The sequence below is a fragment of the Bubalus bubalis genome, chromosome 14, assembly GCF_019923935.1.
Source record: "Bubalus bubalis isolate 160015118507 breed Murrah chromosome 14, NDDB_SH_1, whole genome shotgun sequence".
In the NCBI taxonomy this organism is placed as follows: domain Eukaryota; kingdom Metazoa; phylum Chordata; class Mammalia; order Artiodactyla; family Bovidae; genus Bubalus; species Bubalus bubalis.
The window spans coordinates 68,386,711-68,404,669 of record NC_059170.1 but is presented as its reverse complement, the minus strand read 5'-3'; positions in this window follow the sequence as shown (position 1 = coordinate 68,404,669).

The following is a 17,959-nucleotide window of genomic DNA, read 5'->3' as shown; positions in this document are numbered from 1 at the left end:
AGTGAAGTCTGCAGAGAATCCCAAATAGCCCTTCAGTGATTTTTAAAAAGTCAACATATGAACTAATCAGGTGAACTCCTATTTCTGGGTAGCTTGCTTCAAATTCTGGTATGTCATGCAATTCTGCTTTCACATTTTTGGTTACCTCTTAGACCCAGTGATGCCCAAATTCTTTTTATTTTTTTTTTACAATAGATCCTTGTTGGCTATCTGTTTTATTTTATTATTTATTTATTTTTGGTTGTGCTGGCTCTTGGTTGCTCTGTGAGGGCTCCTCATTGTGGTGGATTCTCTTGTTTCGGAGCACACATCCTAGGCAGATGGGCTCAGTAGTTGTGGTGAATGGGCTTAATTGCTCCGCAGCATGTGGGATCTTCCTGGATCAAAGATTGAACCCGTGACCCCTGGATTGGCAGGTGGATTCTCAACCACTAGACCATCAGGGAAGCCCTGGTTATCTGTTTTAAATATAGCAGTGTATACATGGATTGGGAATTTGGAATGCCAGAATTCCTAAGGCAACTTAAGAACAGAATGAGTCATTGTGTGTGAATCGAACTAGCACCAAAAGGAAATAAAGGTATAGATGCTTTCAGAGCAATGGGATCAATGCAGGTTTCTTCTTTCGGGCAATGTTTAGATGATAATTAAAACTATAACCCCTCCCAAAATACTAAACATCTTTTGGCCACTAGAAAATATGAAACTTCCTTCAAGAGTAGCCTTTAAATTGAAGCAACTCTCCAAAGCTCGTTTTTTCTTTTTTTTGCATTTACACCACTATTATTTTCTCTATAATTACTTTGTTGTTGCCTACATCAACAGAATTATCATTGGTAAAATAAATTTCTATCTGAAAAACAAAGCAAATATGCAGTACAATGACCAATATTGACCTGAAATATAAAACAAGATGGTAGCTGAATGATAACTAATTAGAGACAAACCATCAGAATTAGGGAGCCCTGCTAGTTAGACATATTCAGCTTCAAGAGGAAAAAAAAAGTGTGAACTACAAGGGAAAAAAATATCCGAATCTACCTTGCATCTTTCCACAGCTCAGCAATTAAATGAAATTCACACCAATTGAGATTAAGGATGCCTGTAGGCTGACACAATAAAAGAAGGTTACATATGCCCCTATGACATGTTGACAGAATTACAATCATTTCACCGCTAGAAGGACAGGAAATTTTTCATGAATTCCATACAAAGTGATATCCGTTAATCATAGGGAAAATAATTTCTCCAAAATATAAAAGTGGGCATGTTAAAATACTATTTTTGCATCCCCATATGTATATTTTAATTGACAAATAATTATGTTGGCTTAGACCTACACTGAGCTCATCCTTTACTCATTTCTACCCCATACAAACATAAACATATAAAAGCCATGTAAAACATAATAAACATCTAGCTTATTGAAAATGTAGTTTATACTACAAAGGGGTTTTATTTCCACCATATAAAAGATTCATCACTGGATGACTTTATAAAGAGCTCTCCTGTGTTTTTTAAGTGTTTGCTTAGAGATTATTATTGGACCTAGATGATAAAAAGAAAGAAATTTAAAGTTCACATTCCAGAAAGCCATAACCAATTGAAGAGCTATCAAAAAAAAAATTTTTTTAAAGCATCTCTAAAATCATTACATGTGTCGATAGGAATGTAAGTCAACATTTTAAGAATTTCATGGATCTCTTTAAAGAACAAAAACACGATATAAAACAGGAAATCGGTAGTTAACCAAAAGCCATGAAAGAAGAAAATAGACCCTTAGCTTTTTAAGTAACTGGAACAAAATAACCTTGTTCAACCATACTCCTAGAATTTTTAACCCTCCAGCCTCCAACTTAAAAGCTAGATGATCAAATTGTACACACAAAATAAGTTTTCATATATCAAAACTCTGGTCACTGTTTAGTAACCTCCTTTTACTTTCAAATTGCTAAATTATATTCTTGGATAAAAGTGATTTTTTATTTTTTTATGAAAGCTGCTTTTTCAATATTTACTGCTTACTACACTTATAGCAAAAAGGCTTAAATCATCATTTCTTTTATTAACCTATGTTACATAACATTGTGGGTTCAAATAGTGAGTCTAAATCACCATTGTGCTGTTCTCTGAAACCAAACATAGCTGACACATTAGCCAAAAACTCTCATAAAAAAATTTGTGGTGGATACATTTTGATATTTGGCAAAACTAATACAGTTAAGTAAAGTTTAAAAATAAAATAAAATTAAAAAAAAATTACAACCCAGGATTGTATTTCAGATGATAAAGAATCTGCCTGCAGTGAGGGAGTCCTGGTCTCAATCCCTAGGCTGGGAAGTTCCCCAGGAGGAGGGCATAGCAACCCACTCCAGTGTTCTTGCCTGGAGAAACCCTTGGACAGAGCAGCGTGGCAGGCTATAGTCTATGGCGTCACAAAGAGTCGGATACGACTGAGCGACGAAGCATAGCAGAGCACAGCACAAAACCATCATTTTCTTTAGCAGTGAAATAACTCACCTATCTGCTTGTCTTAAGGGATTTCTATAAGGATAAGATGGACTGAGCTACCTGAAAACTCTGAGAAGCATGAATAGCTGTCCATACAGCCAATAGAAACAGGGATAGTTAACACTGGTATGTCATTTGCATTTATCAGCCACCGGTGATTAGAAAGTACCCCCACGTGGTCCCTGAAAGTGACACGGTGAACCTTGTGGCAGGTCCCCATCTGTAACAAAGGGACACTTCCTCTTGTACGTGACCTGTTCTTTTGAAATCAGCTAGAGTTGATATAGTTCAGATCTAATTCGCTCTGTACTTTAAAACACAAACTTCATTCTCCATTAGTTAGAAAATTTCTGCTTGAACATCAACAGAAACCATGTGAATTTACCAGCTGTAAAGAATGTACCAGCTGATATTGCTAGCTGAGCCACCGATATAATCCCAGATAGAAATCCTATCCCCAATAACAGTCGAGAGCAATTTTTATCAATTATGCTCTATTACTATTCAAATGGTCAAATAATTCATGAAGTTCTACCATAGTATCCACACTTAGGCTTTGTAAAAAATTTGAGACTGATCATTGAAAAACCAATTCCTTTTGGTTATTGTTGTTGTTGTTGGACTCAGTTCGTGTTACTTTCAGGTTATTGGCATGCTTGTGTCCCTGTCCTCCTTTGAACCTCAGGTGGTTACTGTATCTGAGTATGAGAGACCAAAGTGATCAGTACCACCCACAGCACAGGCAAAGATAATCTGTTGTTGGAATATTCCTTCCCACAGCACCAGTGTGGACTTCCTTTGTTTTTATTACTGTGCCCAAAGTTTGTACCTAAATCTCATGACCCAGATGTTTTAATTACGCCGAGCATAACTAATCAATACCAGCGAAATGCTCCCATAATTTAATAGAGCAGATAAAGCCTGGATGTCTAACAGATAAGGATAAATCATGTGGGCGTGTGAATCACAGTTTTTATCAGAGACTCAGTGGGATCATAATATATTCTTTCAATCTGCACCAAAGGTAGTAGCAGGAAGCTATTTTATAGATTTCTTGGTAATCTGAGCTGATGTTATACCTGTTATAGGAGTTTTCCAATAAAATAGAAACACAGCAGGATAAAAAAAGATACAAATGGTGATTTTATAACAGTCAATAAAAGCATGACTCTATAGTAATGGAAAATTTGTTCATGAATTGGAAGTATCAGTGGCTCAGTTGGTGTGGTAATAAAATAATTTGTGTCCTGCCATTGGAACTTTTTTTAACGTGCCAGCATGTACCTTTAATTTACCGTTTTTTTCTTCCCTTTGAGAGAGGAGTCACCAAAGGCAATGAAACTTATTAAGAAAATAATGTATCTTAGTCAAATACAGGCGCCTCATCAAAATAGCCTTGTGAATGGCTTTTTAAACTACTTCATAGGCCATTACTTTTATTCATGAAAGAAAATTTAAGTCTATTATATGAAAAATAAATTTATATTTAGCTCTGTCTTTTCATGCACATGGGAATGAAGCATTTTATGTATAAAATAGTTAACCTCATGCCTCCCAAATTAAGAGCTTTTACAACTCTTTATGTTAAGTCGTGTGTTGACCTACAGGAAGTAAAATGCAGAAAGAATGAATCGCCATTGTATGTGATGATTTAAGTGAAAGGAAGAAAAGCCGAGAAAAAGGAACCAGGGTCATTTGAGGGAAGAGAGCAGAAATGATATGATATTCTATTTGATCCATCAAAGTACGTTCTATCCAAAAAATGTATCCCCAATCTTCTCCAAAGGGAATACTATGCTGCTTTATAGGTTTCTGTTAGTGTCTTTGTGGATATTAATTGGCTTGGAAAACTTTTCTCCTCTACCTTCACCCCACCCAGGGTTGCTAAATTATTATAAATAATTCTAATAATGACTGAATCATGTTTCCTAGTGAAGCTATGGTAGAAAGAAATGGCAACCCACTTCAGTACTCTTGCCTGGAGAATCCTGTGGACAGAGGAGCCTGGTGGGCTGCTGTCCATAGGGTCACACAGAGTCGGGCACGACTGAAGTGACTTAGCATGCATGCATGCATTGGAGAAGGAAATGGCAACTCACTCCAGTGTTCTTGCCTGGAGAATCCCAGGGATGGAGGAGCCTGGTGGGTTGCCGTCTATGGGGTCGCAGAGAGTCAGACAGGACTGAAGCGACTTAGCAGCAGCAGCAGCAGTGAAGCTATACTCTCAAATTCATGAATTATCAGTATTCTCCCCCAGTAACAAGATGCATTCACTTAAATTATACGACTTCGTATTTGGTATTAAAGATAGGAAGAGAAGATCACTGTTATCTCAAGAATGTGGGAAATAAAACATCAAAGGGAGAAAGAAGCCACTTATAAACACTTTCTTGTCTAACAAAACCAGTCCAATTTTCTTTAAATTTCTCAGATTTTAAATAAACACACCTAAAAGCTGTGTTTGGGAATGTGGATGTCATGTTGTTCTTAACAGGAAGTAAAAGAACACTAGGAAATGTGAACCCAAGACACATCCATTCAGTCTGGTCTCTTGCCCTTTTGGTGACTTCCCATTAGTCTAGGGCGGCTCATCTATCATGTTTAGGAGATTGAAAATCTGGGTGTACCCAGGAGCACAGGTCTTGGCCAAGGCCCCTCTCAAACCACATCACATTGTGGGGGGCTGATCAACATCACATTCCCCTTGAGCTGTTTGCTTAGCTTGTCATCATCCCTCTTGGCAATCCCCCCTCTTCTTTCTCTGGGCTGCTCTCAGAGTGAGGTTCATCACTCAGATCCAGCGCGGCCAAGGGCATAGGAACAAGACCAAAGCCGCCCCACTGCAGTTGGTGGTGTTGCAGGGTCCTCAGAGGTGGAATAGGAGCGACCCTGTCTCTGTGTCTGCATAATCCACACTGCATGACATGTTCAGGCAGCACCTAAGTGCTGGTCCCTGCTAACGCCAGCATCCTCCTGCCAGGACTCATGGCTCTTGCTCAGGGGAAGCCCTTTGTTGCTCTTCACTCCCTCAATTCATTGAGTGGAAAAACAGCTCTATGGGGGGCTCCCACACTCCCGCTGAAAGCTAGGCTGAAACCTAGCTGTCACAGGGATTCTCTTCCAGGAAGCCAACCAAGGTTAGGCCGCCAAACACCAGACCCCCGGGCCCCTACTGCTGTGTCCTCCTCACACCTGGGGAAAGAAGCCAGCAGGCTTCCCACATGTGGCAGTGAACTTGTCTGTCACCCGGTGACAATGAACCTGAATGCCCCTTGCACCAACTCCCCAGACTTCTTCAGCCCAAACATTTTAAGAAGCAAAGATAAACTATTATTTAAATATTCCCACTCATTCTGGGCTCCAAAATCACTGCAGATGGTGACTGCAGCCATAAAATTAAAAGATGCTTACTCCTTGGAAGGAAAGTTATGACCAACCTAGACAGCATATTAAAAAGCAGAGACATAACTTTGCCAACAAAGGTCCATCTAGTCAAGACTATAGTTTTTCCAGTAGTCATATATGGATGTGAAAGTTGAACTCTAAAGAAAGCTGAGTGCAGAAGAATTGATGCTTTTGAACTGTGGTGTTGGAGAAGACTCTTGAGAGTCCCTTGGACTGCAGGGAGATCCAACCAGTCTATCCTAAAGGAAATCAGTCCTGAATGTTCATTGGAAGGACTGATGCTGAAGCTGAAACTCCAATACTTTGGCCACCTGATGCGAAGAGCTGACTCATTGAAGACCCTGATGCTGGGAAAGATTGAGGGTGGGAGGAGAAGGGGACGACAGAGGATGAGATGGTTGGATGGGATCACCAACTCAATGGACATGAGTTTGGGTAAACTCTGGGAGTTGGTGATGGACAGGGGGGCCTGGCGTGCTGTGGTTCATGGGGTTGCAAAGAGTCGGACGTGACTAAGCAAGTGAGCTGAACTGATTCATTCTGAGGAAGCCTAAGTTTATTCCAGAATAATTAGTTAATGGAAGTTTGATATCACTCTTGAATGCTGTCTGACAGTGGCCAAGGGCTTCGTTCAGTGCTGTGAACTACACGACAGCCCTAAATCCAAATGACCTGGGCAGTTTTCCTGACCTTATTATCTAGCTGTGACCTTTCCTTTCTGTGCTTCATCTGATCTCTTAAGAAGGAATTAATGTACTACTGATCCTGTAGGAAGATTAGAAGGATTGATAGAGGTAAAATAGTTCGCTTACTTCACAGAAGGTAGTAAACACTCAATAAATGTTAGCTTTGATTCTGATTTGGATGGCGGGATTAAAGCAATCTATAACATAATTTGAAAAGGACCAATGAGGCTGTTTTCATCCAAAGACAGACATTCAATTAATCACAGGTTACAGGTATTATCAGCCCTTTCATCTGCCTGAATTTCATCATTTCTTGATATCTGGTTCAGTCCTTAAATGAAACAGTTTAATGCAACTGAGTGGATCCAATCGGACTGCTTTTCATGACGAGGGGCAGGAAATGTCAGATGGGAAGTATTAGCCGATATCCTAGTCTGGGACTCGGGTTTAATACTGAGTAGGACACCTGGTGGGCTTCCCTGGTGGCTCAGACAGTCAAGAATCTGCCTGCAATGCAGGAGACCCAGCTTCGATCCCTGGGTCAGGAAGATCCCCTGGAGAGGGGAATGGCTACCTACTCCAGTATTGTTGCCTGGAGAATCCCATGAACAAAGGAGCCTGGCAGGCTACAGTCTATGAGGGTCTCAAAGAGTAAAAAAAAACTGAGTGGCTAACACTTTCACTTTTTTACTTTCAGGACATCTGACAAGTAACTCATTAATAAATAGGAGTTATCATAATTCTACAATCTCATGGTTTTGGTGTAATAAACAAAATTTTAAAACATTATTATGTTAAGTTTAGAATACCAGGCAAATATAAGGGACTGTTACCATCTTCAATAGCATATTCCTCACCCATGATGAATTTGTCTGCTTCCTAATTGCTTTTTTGAAGCTGCCGTCAATGCCCAATGTCTTGAGAGAGTCCCTATTGTCAGCACCAGCTCTTGAAAACCCCAAAAAATGGTATCAGTAATTATTACATGAGAACACTTAAGTAAGGCAGCTAATGAACAAGAGGACAGCTACCTTAGATACCAGGCCCCTTCACTAATTCTTGTGTCCACCTATACCTGCTCCCCTGTGTAGGGAGGAGGAATGGCACAGAATCTGGGAGGCAAGAATTTTGAGAAGAAAAGGGTAGTGCCAAGGATCAGCTCATCCTAGCTGCAGTCCATGTTGACTGGATGTCCTTCGTTCAAAACATAGAGAAATTCAGACACCCTGAAAAGCTAAAGAGTACCATTGAGGTCTGCTTATCTAAATTTCCTTATCCAAAGTAACGGTTCTTAATTAAGAGTCCAGTCATTTGATCCAGACTCAAACAATTTTTTTTTTCTGACCGTAGTTTATTGAGAGTTTCCTATGAGCCGAGTATCATTCAAAACTATTTGAACATATTAGTCCTCATCCTCACGCTTGGGGTTATCAATAGTCCTTGGTGTGAGCATGAGGGAAGAGGCTCGGAGAGGTTCAACAGCTGCCCAAGCTCCCACGGGTGGGGAGTTGCAGAGCCTGGGTTCAAATCTTGGGCACAGAAACCCAAGGCCTGTGACGGTTGCCACAACTCCACTGACAGCTGGTGTTCGACCCAGAAAATCTTGATGGGCAACCATTGCAGGTAATCCAATTGGGTTCTTGCCTGGGACCAGTATGTAACCCCCTCCCCCAATTGAATTCAGCATCAAATGCGCCGTAAAGTAAGCAGAAATCATATCTTAGGAAAGGCAGGTGGAGAAAAAAAAAATGAATGCAAATTCTAAAACTATCATTTAAAACCCTACTGGATGTAAAACAAAAATGTTCTGCCTGGTAACACAGATTAATAAAATAATTAAGCCGTGTTAGACAGGTAATATTTTAGTCAATTTAGTGTGGGTAAAGCACTCCTGCACAGATTGCAACTTCTGCAGAGAGACTATAAACATTTGCCTTTTATGAGTTTTTAAAAGCATATCTTACTTTAAATTCAAGACCTTAGTGTCACACACAGCTGCATTTGATGAAGAGTTATTCCTGCATTTGCAGAGAGGAGCCTGCCTCTGGGTTTTGGCAGAGTAGGGCGAGGTCAGTCTTTAAAAGTAACCAAGTAGATCCAGCTTGAAATATTAATCATTTGTTTACCCACACTTAATGCATTTTACTCCTGTTCATCTACACGGAAATCTCACTTGGAATTTAACAACAATCTATACCCAACCATCAAATATTTAGTGTCTGTTTAGGAAGAGTAATCGGTATAACTCAAAGTTACTGTTTGTTCTGTTTGATTAATGTTTGCCAAGGGGAAGTTTTGGAACAAAATGATACATCAGCGTTCCATACCTTCCTCTGCTTATCGATACCATGTCTCCTTCTGATCTTTCCTTGCATCGCCCTTTGAAAGTGGAGCACAGTGAGTATTTTCTTGAATTAAATCTTAATTTCTGTAAAGAATTCGCATTTCCCCTGATGGCAGATGTTTCCTTCTCAAAAGTCACCCTAGATAAACTAGCAGCATATCCACTTCTCACATATTTGCCTTCTCTACAATTTCACTAATCGCAGTTACAGCCGAGAACAACCTTCCTCCTGTCCTGGCTCCTTTCCTGTTGCATTTCTTCAGAGCAATCCTTTTATCTCTGGGGGCAGCACAGGACTATAAGTTGAGAGTTTGATGAATGAAATAATGAGCATCCTCACATGTATAGTGAGGATAATGGAATCCACCCCACTCATCGAATAGGCTGTTGCAATGATTAAACAAGTCAGAATCTAGGCAAACATTTTAAAAGTAGTAAAATGATGTATAAACATATATTCTTATTACTATTGCCACTGTTTGAATAGTGCATGGTAAGAAATATTTGAAAGAAGTTGAAGGTAGGAAATACCTGTAGGCTCATAAAAATGTGCATAGTTTAAATAACTTTGTTCCATAAAAGGTAGCCTAGTTTCCTCAATGCTTGAATTGAAACATTGAAAGCAAAGGAATGCCCTTTATTTTCTCCTCTCAACTCTGACTCAGAGCCTGGTTCTCATAACAGAAATGTTTTTCTAAGTAAAAGTTATTTTTTTCAAGAACAGAATTTTGTAGCCCAATGTTTAAAGTCATCAATGTAATGAATTTCAATAGGGGAACAATTCTGCTGTGTAGGAATCATGAATGACACCTGATTTACTACAACCAGCCGTCTACCAATGACCAGAAAAATTAAGAATAACTTGCATGGATAAATTGAAGCAAGCTTTAGCATTTCCTTTTATAATAACCATCTTGATTATCTTAACTTGGGCAAGATGCCAGCAGAAGTGAGATTTCAGAACCGGGCAAACTAAGAGATAATGAGCCAAGATACTTCTTTTTCTGACAAGGAAACAATACTTCTCTTCCTTGATGTTGGATCCTGATGTTAATCTGATTTTGATTTTTCTCAGAGGAAGTGCTATCATCTCAACTGCAAAATCAATTCCTTCTTCATAAATCCTTATGCTCTGTGCTATTCAAGGATTTTATCTTTTCTCTGAATTTGATTTGGTGATATCTATAAGGAACAAGACTTTATTTTTTTTTAATTTTATTTTATTTAACTTTACAATATTGTACTGGTTTTGCCATATATCAAAATGAATCTGCCACAGGTATACATGTGTTCCCCATCCTGAACCCTCCTCCCTCCTCCCTTCCCATACCATCCCTCTGGGTCGTCCCAGTGCACCAGCCCCAAGCATCCAGTATCATGCATTGAACCTGGACTGGCGACTCGTTTCATATATGATATTATACATATTTCAATGCCATTCTCCCAAATCATCCCACCCTCTCCCTCTCCCACAGAGTCCAAAAGACTGTTCAATACATCAGTGTCTCTACTGCTGTCCTTGGAGAACAGTGTGGAGATTCCTTAAAAAACTGGAAATAGACCTGCCATACGACCCAGCAATCCCACTGCTGGGCATACACACTGAGGAAACCAGAAGGGAAAGAGACACGTGTACCCCAACGTTCATCGCAGCACTGTTTATAATAGCCAGGACATGGAAGCAACCTAGATGTCCATGAGCAGATGAATGGATAAGAAAGCTGTGGTACATATACACAATGGAGTATTACTCAGCCATTAAAAAGAATACATTTGAATCAGTTCTAATGAAGTGGATGAAACTGGAGCCTATTATACAGAGTGAAGTAAGCCAGAAAGAAAAACACCAATACAGTATACTAATGCATATATATGGAATTTAGGAACAAGATTTTAGATAGACCCAGATGTCACCAATTGAAAATGCTAAATATTCCCTAAATTTATCTTTTTTTCTATTTAATATGACCTTGGGCTGGGTCTGTGCTTTCCTCAGGATGGCTGTTCTTAGAGTGGTTACAATAAGAAACATTCCATAATACGTATACAAAAATGAATATAGTTGTCTCAGAAAAAAAAAAAAGGATCAAACATTTCTTGACTTTCGGTAAGCTGAAATAAGCGAGATTTTGGTCTAAAAGATTTTCTAAGCTATGTCCCCAGCATCCTAGAAAGGGAATTCTCAGTGGCTACTCAAACAGATCCAGTTAAAGAGAAAGACACAGTCAGAGACCAGTAAAGACAGCATTTGTGCGAGTGTGTTTTCAGTTCTTAGTTCATTGTCATTTGAATACTGTTTGAGCCGATGGAAATTCTTATAGAAATTCCAAGCAGTTCACCAGTTTTTACCTTGAAATGTGAGTCTTTCTTTGAAACTTACTTAAACCATCTAATGTACTTCTACATCTTTTGCTGTCCCTTCTTTTTTTAAAAGCCCAGAACCTGATTACTAACCTGCAAAAGTGAATTAGCAACATTAGGGAGGATAAAAGAATACTGCTTTGAGAACTCGGGAAAGCACCAGCATGTCTTTCTGGGAGAAAGAGAGAGAGCGCGTTCTAAAGGAGGTGAAAATTAAAAGCCGTAGTACATACTGGACAAACAGCCAATGCATTTCAAAATGTTTTGTTATATTTACATAAATCACATCTCATTGGTAGTATTCTTCACATCTTGGTCGGATAATTGCTCTAAATACCACCGGAAGGGTAGTGGGAAGACTAAGGATTGTCTTTTCTTTGTAAAGTAAGCATGATATTTGATTTTTAAAGGGCCAGTAATATTACCTATCAATCTGTTAAAGCAATGTAGAATCAGTGTGTTGATTTATTCAGCAGATGAATATCTGTGTTCCTCCCACTTGTGTCCCAAACCCAGCCCCAGGATGGCTGACTTGGAACTGCAGAAAAATCAAGGCCCCATCCTTGATTTTTTTTTTTTAATTTTATTTTATTTTTAAACTTTACATAACTGTATTAGTTTTGCCAAATATCAAAATGAATCCGCCACAGGTATACATGTGTTCCCTATCCTGAACCCTCCTCCCTCCTCCCTCCCCATTCCATCCCTCTGGGTCGTCCCAGTGCACCAGCCCCAAGCATCCAGTATCGTGCATCGAACCTGGACTGGCAACTCGTTTCATACATGATATTTTACATGTTTCAATGCCATTCTCCCAAATCTTCCCACCCTCTCCCTTTCTCACAGAGTCCATAAGACTGTTCTATACATCAGTGTCTCTTTTGCTGTCTCGTACACAGGGTTATTGTTACCATCTTTCTAAATTCCATATATATGCGTGAGTATACTGTATTGGTGTTTTTCTTTCTGGCTTACTTCACTCTGTATAATAGGCTCCAGTTTCATCCACCTCATTAGAACTGATTCAAATGTATTCTTTTTAATGGCTGAATAATACTCCATTGTGTATATGTACCACAGCTTTCTTATCCATTCATCTGCTCATGGACATCTAGGTTGCTTCCATGTCCTGGCTATTATAATCAGTGCTGTGATGAACATTGGGGTACACGTGTCTCTTTCCCTTCTGGTTTCCTCAGTGTGTATGCCCAGCAGTGGGATTGCTGGATCATAAGGCAGGTCTATTTCCAGTTTTTTAAGGAATCTCCACACTGTTCTCCATAGTGGCTGTACTAGTTTGCGTTCCCACCAACAGTGTAAGACGGTTCCTTTTCTCCACACCCTCTCCAGCATTTATTACTTGTAGACTTTTGGATCGCAGCCATTCTGACTGGTGTGAAATGGTACCTCCCATCCTTGATTTTAAACTATTGTAAATCACTTCATCTCTGTGCATTTTCACAAAAAGTTCTATTCCTTTTATTTTGAATGAAAACAAATCAAAAACAAAAATAATAACGTCTGGGTAGTAATCCTGACATGTTTTTATTCCCAAGGCCATCTCTTCCAGGATGTACAAATTGGGAAGTCATTTCACCTCTTTTGACTTCAATGTCCTGAACTAAAAGTTAAATTTATAGTTGAAGCATGGATTAACTCTTTAGTGCTTCAAAAGTCCAAGGTCACACTACGACCTTAATTATGTGGATTTTGTCAGAGAGAGTTGTCAGCATGGTGTTCATACTGAAAACATACTAACTGTTCATATCTTTCTCTAAAATCCTTGCCTCCTGTAAATATTTCTAGCCCATACATTTCTATATAAATGACTCCAAATGGCCACATAGAGTTGACTTAATCATTGAGTCTATTGGGATATTTATAAGTGATAATGATCTTGATATACATTCAGAAAGCTCTGAAAGGAGTATGATTTTTAATGTAATTCTAAGATTACAAGATGCAGTTCTACTTAAAACATTTAATCCCGATTAGTAGAACTAGTTGGCAACCTCTGTTTTCTGCTGTTTTGGATACATGTTCAACTTCAGGACTAACTTGTGTAGATTAGTCTTGGATTTCTTTCTGCTTTTACCAGAATTCCAACTCCTAGCTCAATTATTGACTATAATTTCCCTAAGGGTATCTTTCTTTCTGTATTACTGAAAAATCTATTTTTTGTTTGTTTGTTTCTGGATATGAATAAAAAAGTGACTCTAATGAACTGACACTAACAAGAATAATAATAATAATATATTTGTAGGTGCTTACATTTATATAGGATAGTCTTTCTATCAAAAGAGGATAGAGGCCTTATCCTGTTTGACAGGGTGATAAACAAAGTGAATCAAAGTGATCAATTCCATCACCAGGGGTGAAATGTCACAGCTATTAAATAGTCCACAGCAATACAGGAGTGAAGGGTAAACACAAAAAAAGATTTCTTTCTTTATCATCTTATGGGATATATCTCCACTGTTGGTGGTCCTTCTCAGACTGCCAGAGAAAATCCCAGTGTGGTTGTAATAAATTTCACCTCCAGTCATTTGTGTTCCCACCTTGGGTACAGTATTAAGACAGAGTGTTGAAATGGGACAAGTGTGGGATTAGAGACAGATGGACCTGCTCTCTGGCTCCATTTCTTTCACTTATGAACTTTCCAACTTGGGCCAGTCACACAGCTTCTGTGAGCAGTGTTTGCCATCCCTGCGTGGTCAATGAAGGATGTGATGATGCCTCCCCTGGCAGGATGTTAGAACCATTAAATGATATAAAATATTCCAGGTGCCCAGTGTATGCTTCAGTACTCCACATGCGATAATTCCTCAAGGAGGAAAGTACAGAGTTGGTATCCAGGGCTGAGAGTGGGACAGTGGGTTTTTTTCCACTTTGTTTGGTCATTGTCTACACATTTTCTGTCTTGCTAATTGGTCCCTTTCTTGGTCTTTTGGTTAGAGAAGAGAGTTTTTTTCAGCTTTTCTTCTGACATTTTTTGTCTACTCCCACTGTAGTTTCGGGGTTGTCACTTGCTACAGCCCCCAGCTGGGGATATTTGAGGCATGAAGAAAACCCGGGGGACTCACTGCCATATTGTGGATCAAGTCCCATCGAGTTCAGCTGGACTGTGTTCTCCACTTGTCAGTCTTCTTACGTCTGCTTCATAGACACAGTGACCGAGTGTTTGGCTGAACTTAGCATGTACTCCAACCTGGCCATGAATGTGGAACACAGATTTTCTGTAAGAATGTTTATTTTTGAAAAATACATCTCTAAAGTATGTCCCTATCTTCCTATCTTCCTAAGCATCCTATACAAAACACAATTTAATCTTTTATCATTAAGATATTACTATGTTAAATTTTTTTTAAGAATAATGGTATGTTCAATCTCATAACTGCATAGTATTGTAGACACAGATGCTATAGGGGATTTACCTTCACTATAAGCTAAATCCTAAATATTACTTTCAGGCAAAACTAAGGCCCCTGTAATGGTTAAATCAGTTTGCTTCATCATCCTGTGTTACTTTTCTTTTTTTATGCAACTACCTATCCTAACATTCTTAGAGACCTTCATACCTTCTTCCCAATACTCCTCATGTTGTTTCTAAACCACTCCATACTGATAGTGAACTAAAGTCCAAGGTGACTCAACAAATCCTCATTGGCAACAACACCGAACACCTGCCCTCGAAGGCTTGATAAAGAAAAACAGGGTGCCGTCTTAAAGATTCCTTTATGGTATACAATAACCTGGTCAAATAGAAAATATCTTCTGTTCAATCCAATTAATTTTTATCAAGCACTATGATAAGCCAGGCACTGAGCTGCGAGGGGACACAGATATGAGAAAGATCCTCCCTCCCCAAGTTGTTTACAGTAGAGGGAGGAGGAGGAGGTCCCACACACTAATGATCTAATGATGTCTAATGACTAATGATGTCATCACATCTGTAGTGGGGACAGAGCTCTGTTGGTAAAGAATCCGCTGCAATGCAGAAGACCCCAGTTCAATTCCTGGGTCAGGAAGATCTGCTGGAGAACAGATTGGCTACCCACTCCAGTATACTCGGGCTTCCCTTCTGGCTCAGTGATTCATAAAGAATCCACCCACAATCTGGGAGACCTTGGTTCTATCCCTGGGTTGGGAAGATCCCCTAGAGAAGCAAAAGGCTGCCCACTTTGGTATTCCAGCCTGGAGAATTCCATGGACTGTATAGTCCATGGGGTCACAAAGAGCCAGACACGACTGAGCCACTTTCACTTTCAGCGATGGCATAATGCTGATGGATTGAGAGAAGAGGGTTGAGGAGAGCCTCTGCGTAGAGGTGACCTTTGAGTTGGATTTTGAAGTATGAGAGGAATGTTTTTGTTTAAGTAAAGGGAGAGAGAAAAAAATACAAGCATGATCATGGGGGCTAGAAAACACCCAGAAAAGTCCAGAGCTTGGCATGGTGCCTGATGTGCTGGGGATTCTCAGCTGATACTTGCAGAGCTGTTGATTTAAGCTTGCATGGTGAGTCGGAGAGATAGGAGAAAGTTAAAGGACTTTTGCAAGACATTTCTTCTCTGTTATTTTCTATTTCATTAGGTGCTTTTGCTCCTTTATTTCTTTTTGCCTGCCTCTGGTGTACAGTGATAATATGTGCACACGGCAAACTGCACAGTGTGAGAACTGCCGCTTTCAGGACAACTTGCCACAAGTAGCCTTCTTTCTCTTTCTTAAAAAATCTTAAGAACATGAACTGGTTAAATTACTTTGCCGCCTCTAAATGTGGAATCTAGTTGAGTTCTGGAGGGGAAAAAAATTGATTGCCATAACAAGGTCTACTGCTAAACTGAACATATGTTGCTCATAATGTCACTTTCTAAATCAATGAAATTATCATTATAGAACATGTCGACAAATTAGACATGTAAAGCGCCGGCTGTATGTGGGAGAGATGTAATTTGGCTCCATAAAAAGAAAATTAAACAATAAAATATCAATGACAGATGTAGTTAGCTAAAGGTTTTGAGGTTTAAATACCAATTTGTGGGGAAAAAATTATGCAGACAAACTGAGGGTACCACATAAAAATACGAGTCTTCATGAGAGAGGAAGTTTCAGTCTTTTGACCAGATGTTCTAAAACCTTAGCTGTGCCCTTTATTTAATGGATGAGTCTACAGACAAGTTCCTAACTTTTCGAAATCCAATAAAGTAGGTTACTTAGTAGATTATAAAAGAAATAAAGCTAATCAAATATTTAATTCATGTCTCTGACTGTAGTCCATGGAATTCTCTAGGCCAGCATACCAGAGTGGGTAGCCTTTCCCTTCTCCAGGGGATCTTCCTAACCCAGAGGTCAAACCCAGGTCTCCTGCATTGCAGGTGGATTCTTTACCAACTGAGCTGTCAGGGAAGCCCGATTTGAAAAACATAATAGATTAGGTTAGATTGGTCAAGCCACAGTCTCTGAACCTGGGATTCTTCAAGTGGAATTATCTTGTGTTTCTTTCCTTAGAAAGCAACATGATAAAAAAAAAAAAAAAAAAACCACAGGTTGCAATGTATTTCTAGTTGTGGTTAATTATTCCTAACAATAACAGCATCATAGAATTACATAGAATCTTAAAGATAAATATGAAAAATAATCAGCACAATTATTGATAATAAGCTTATTCTTATCACTAATAAAGTTGTGGGGTGTATTATAGGAAAATAAGTGAAAATCAATCATCTTTTGTACTCCAGAGAAAAATTTTTGTACATTAGCTATTCCTAGTGGGTTTCAGACTTTCAATGTCTATATCTGGAAGAATAGATAGACCCAAACTTTTCTCAGCACTAAAGCCCAGGACAGAGTAATGGCATATAAGCAGTAGAAACCACCCAATGATGGTCTTCAACAACCCCTATTGATTAAAATAGGAAACGACGTATACCAAGATTATAGAAACGTCAGAACATTTCAACGTCTATGGAATTTACTAAGAGGCTTCTCTAATCTTTTATAAATCTTCTACTTTTTCCCTCACTGTGCCCTCAATCTTGGGAATCAAGAATTGGTTCATATCTTGTCTCCTAGCATTGAGCACAGTAACGGGCACATAGTAGGAACTAAATAAACACGTGTTAAAATGATATTCAGAGGCATAAAGGCAGAAATAACAAGAAGAAAGGTTAAAATATTTCCCAAGTGAAAACCATTCATTCTGTCCATAAAATAGTTCTGTTTCTGCATGCGGGAATGTTGTAATCTGGCCCTTGTGTAGTTAAGTGGGGTCACATGAATGGGAATTCCAGCAACCAGTTGTAAGAGGAAATGGCCATAGTCACGTCCAGGCTGGCCAGTCTGGTTGCTAGTGTGAGACTTGGTAGGGCATACTTTCACTCTCTCGGTGCTCATGCCAGCTTCTCATCAGCCTGAATTATAATCCCAGGTTAATTATAATGAACAGAGTCCCAAACTAACCTATGGACATAATGTAAGAGTTAGAAATCACCTTTTGTGGTTCTAAATGATGCTGGATGGTAGAGTAGGCAAAGATAAAGTGGCTGCTATTATCTCCCAGGAAACATTCCTTCTCCTATTTAAATGCCATATGGTATGCATGCATGCTTCCTAAATTGTTTCAGTTGTATACAACTCTTTGTGACCCTGTGGACTC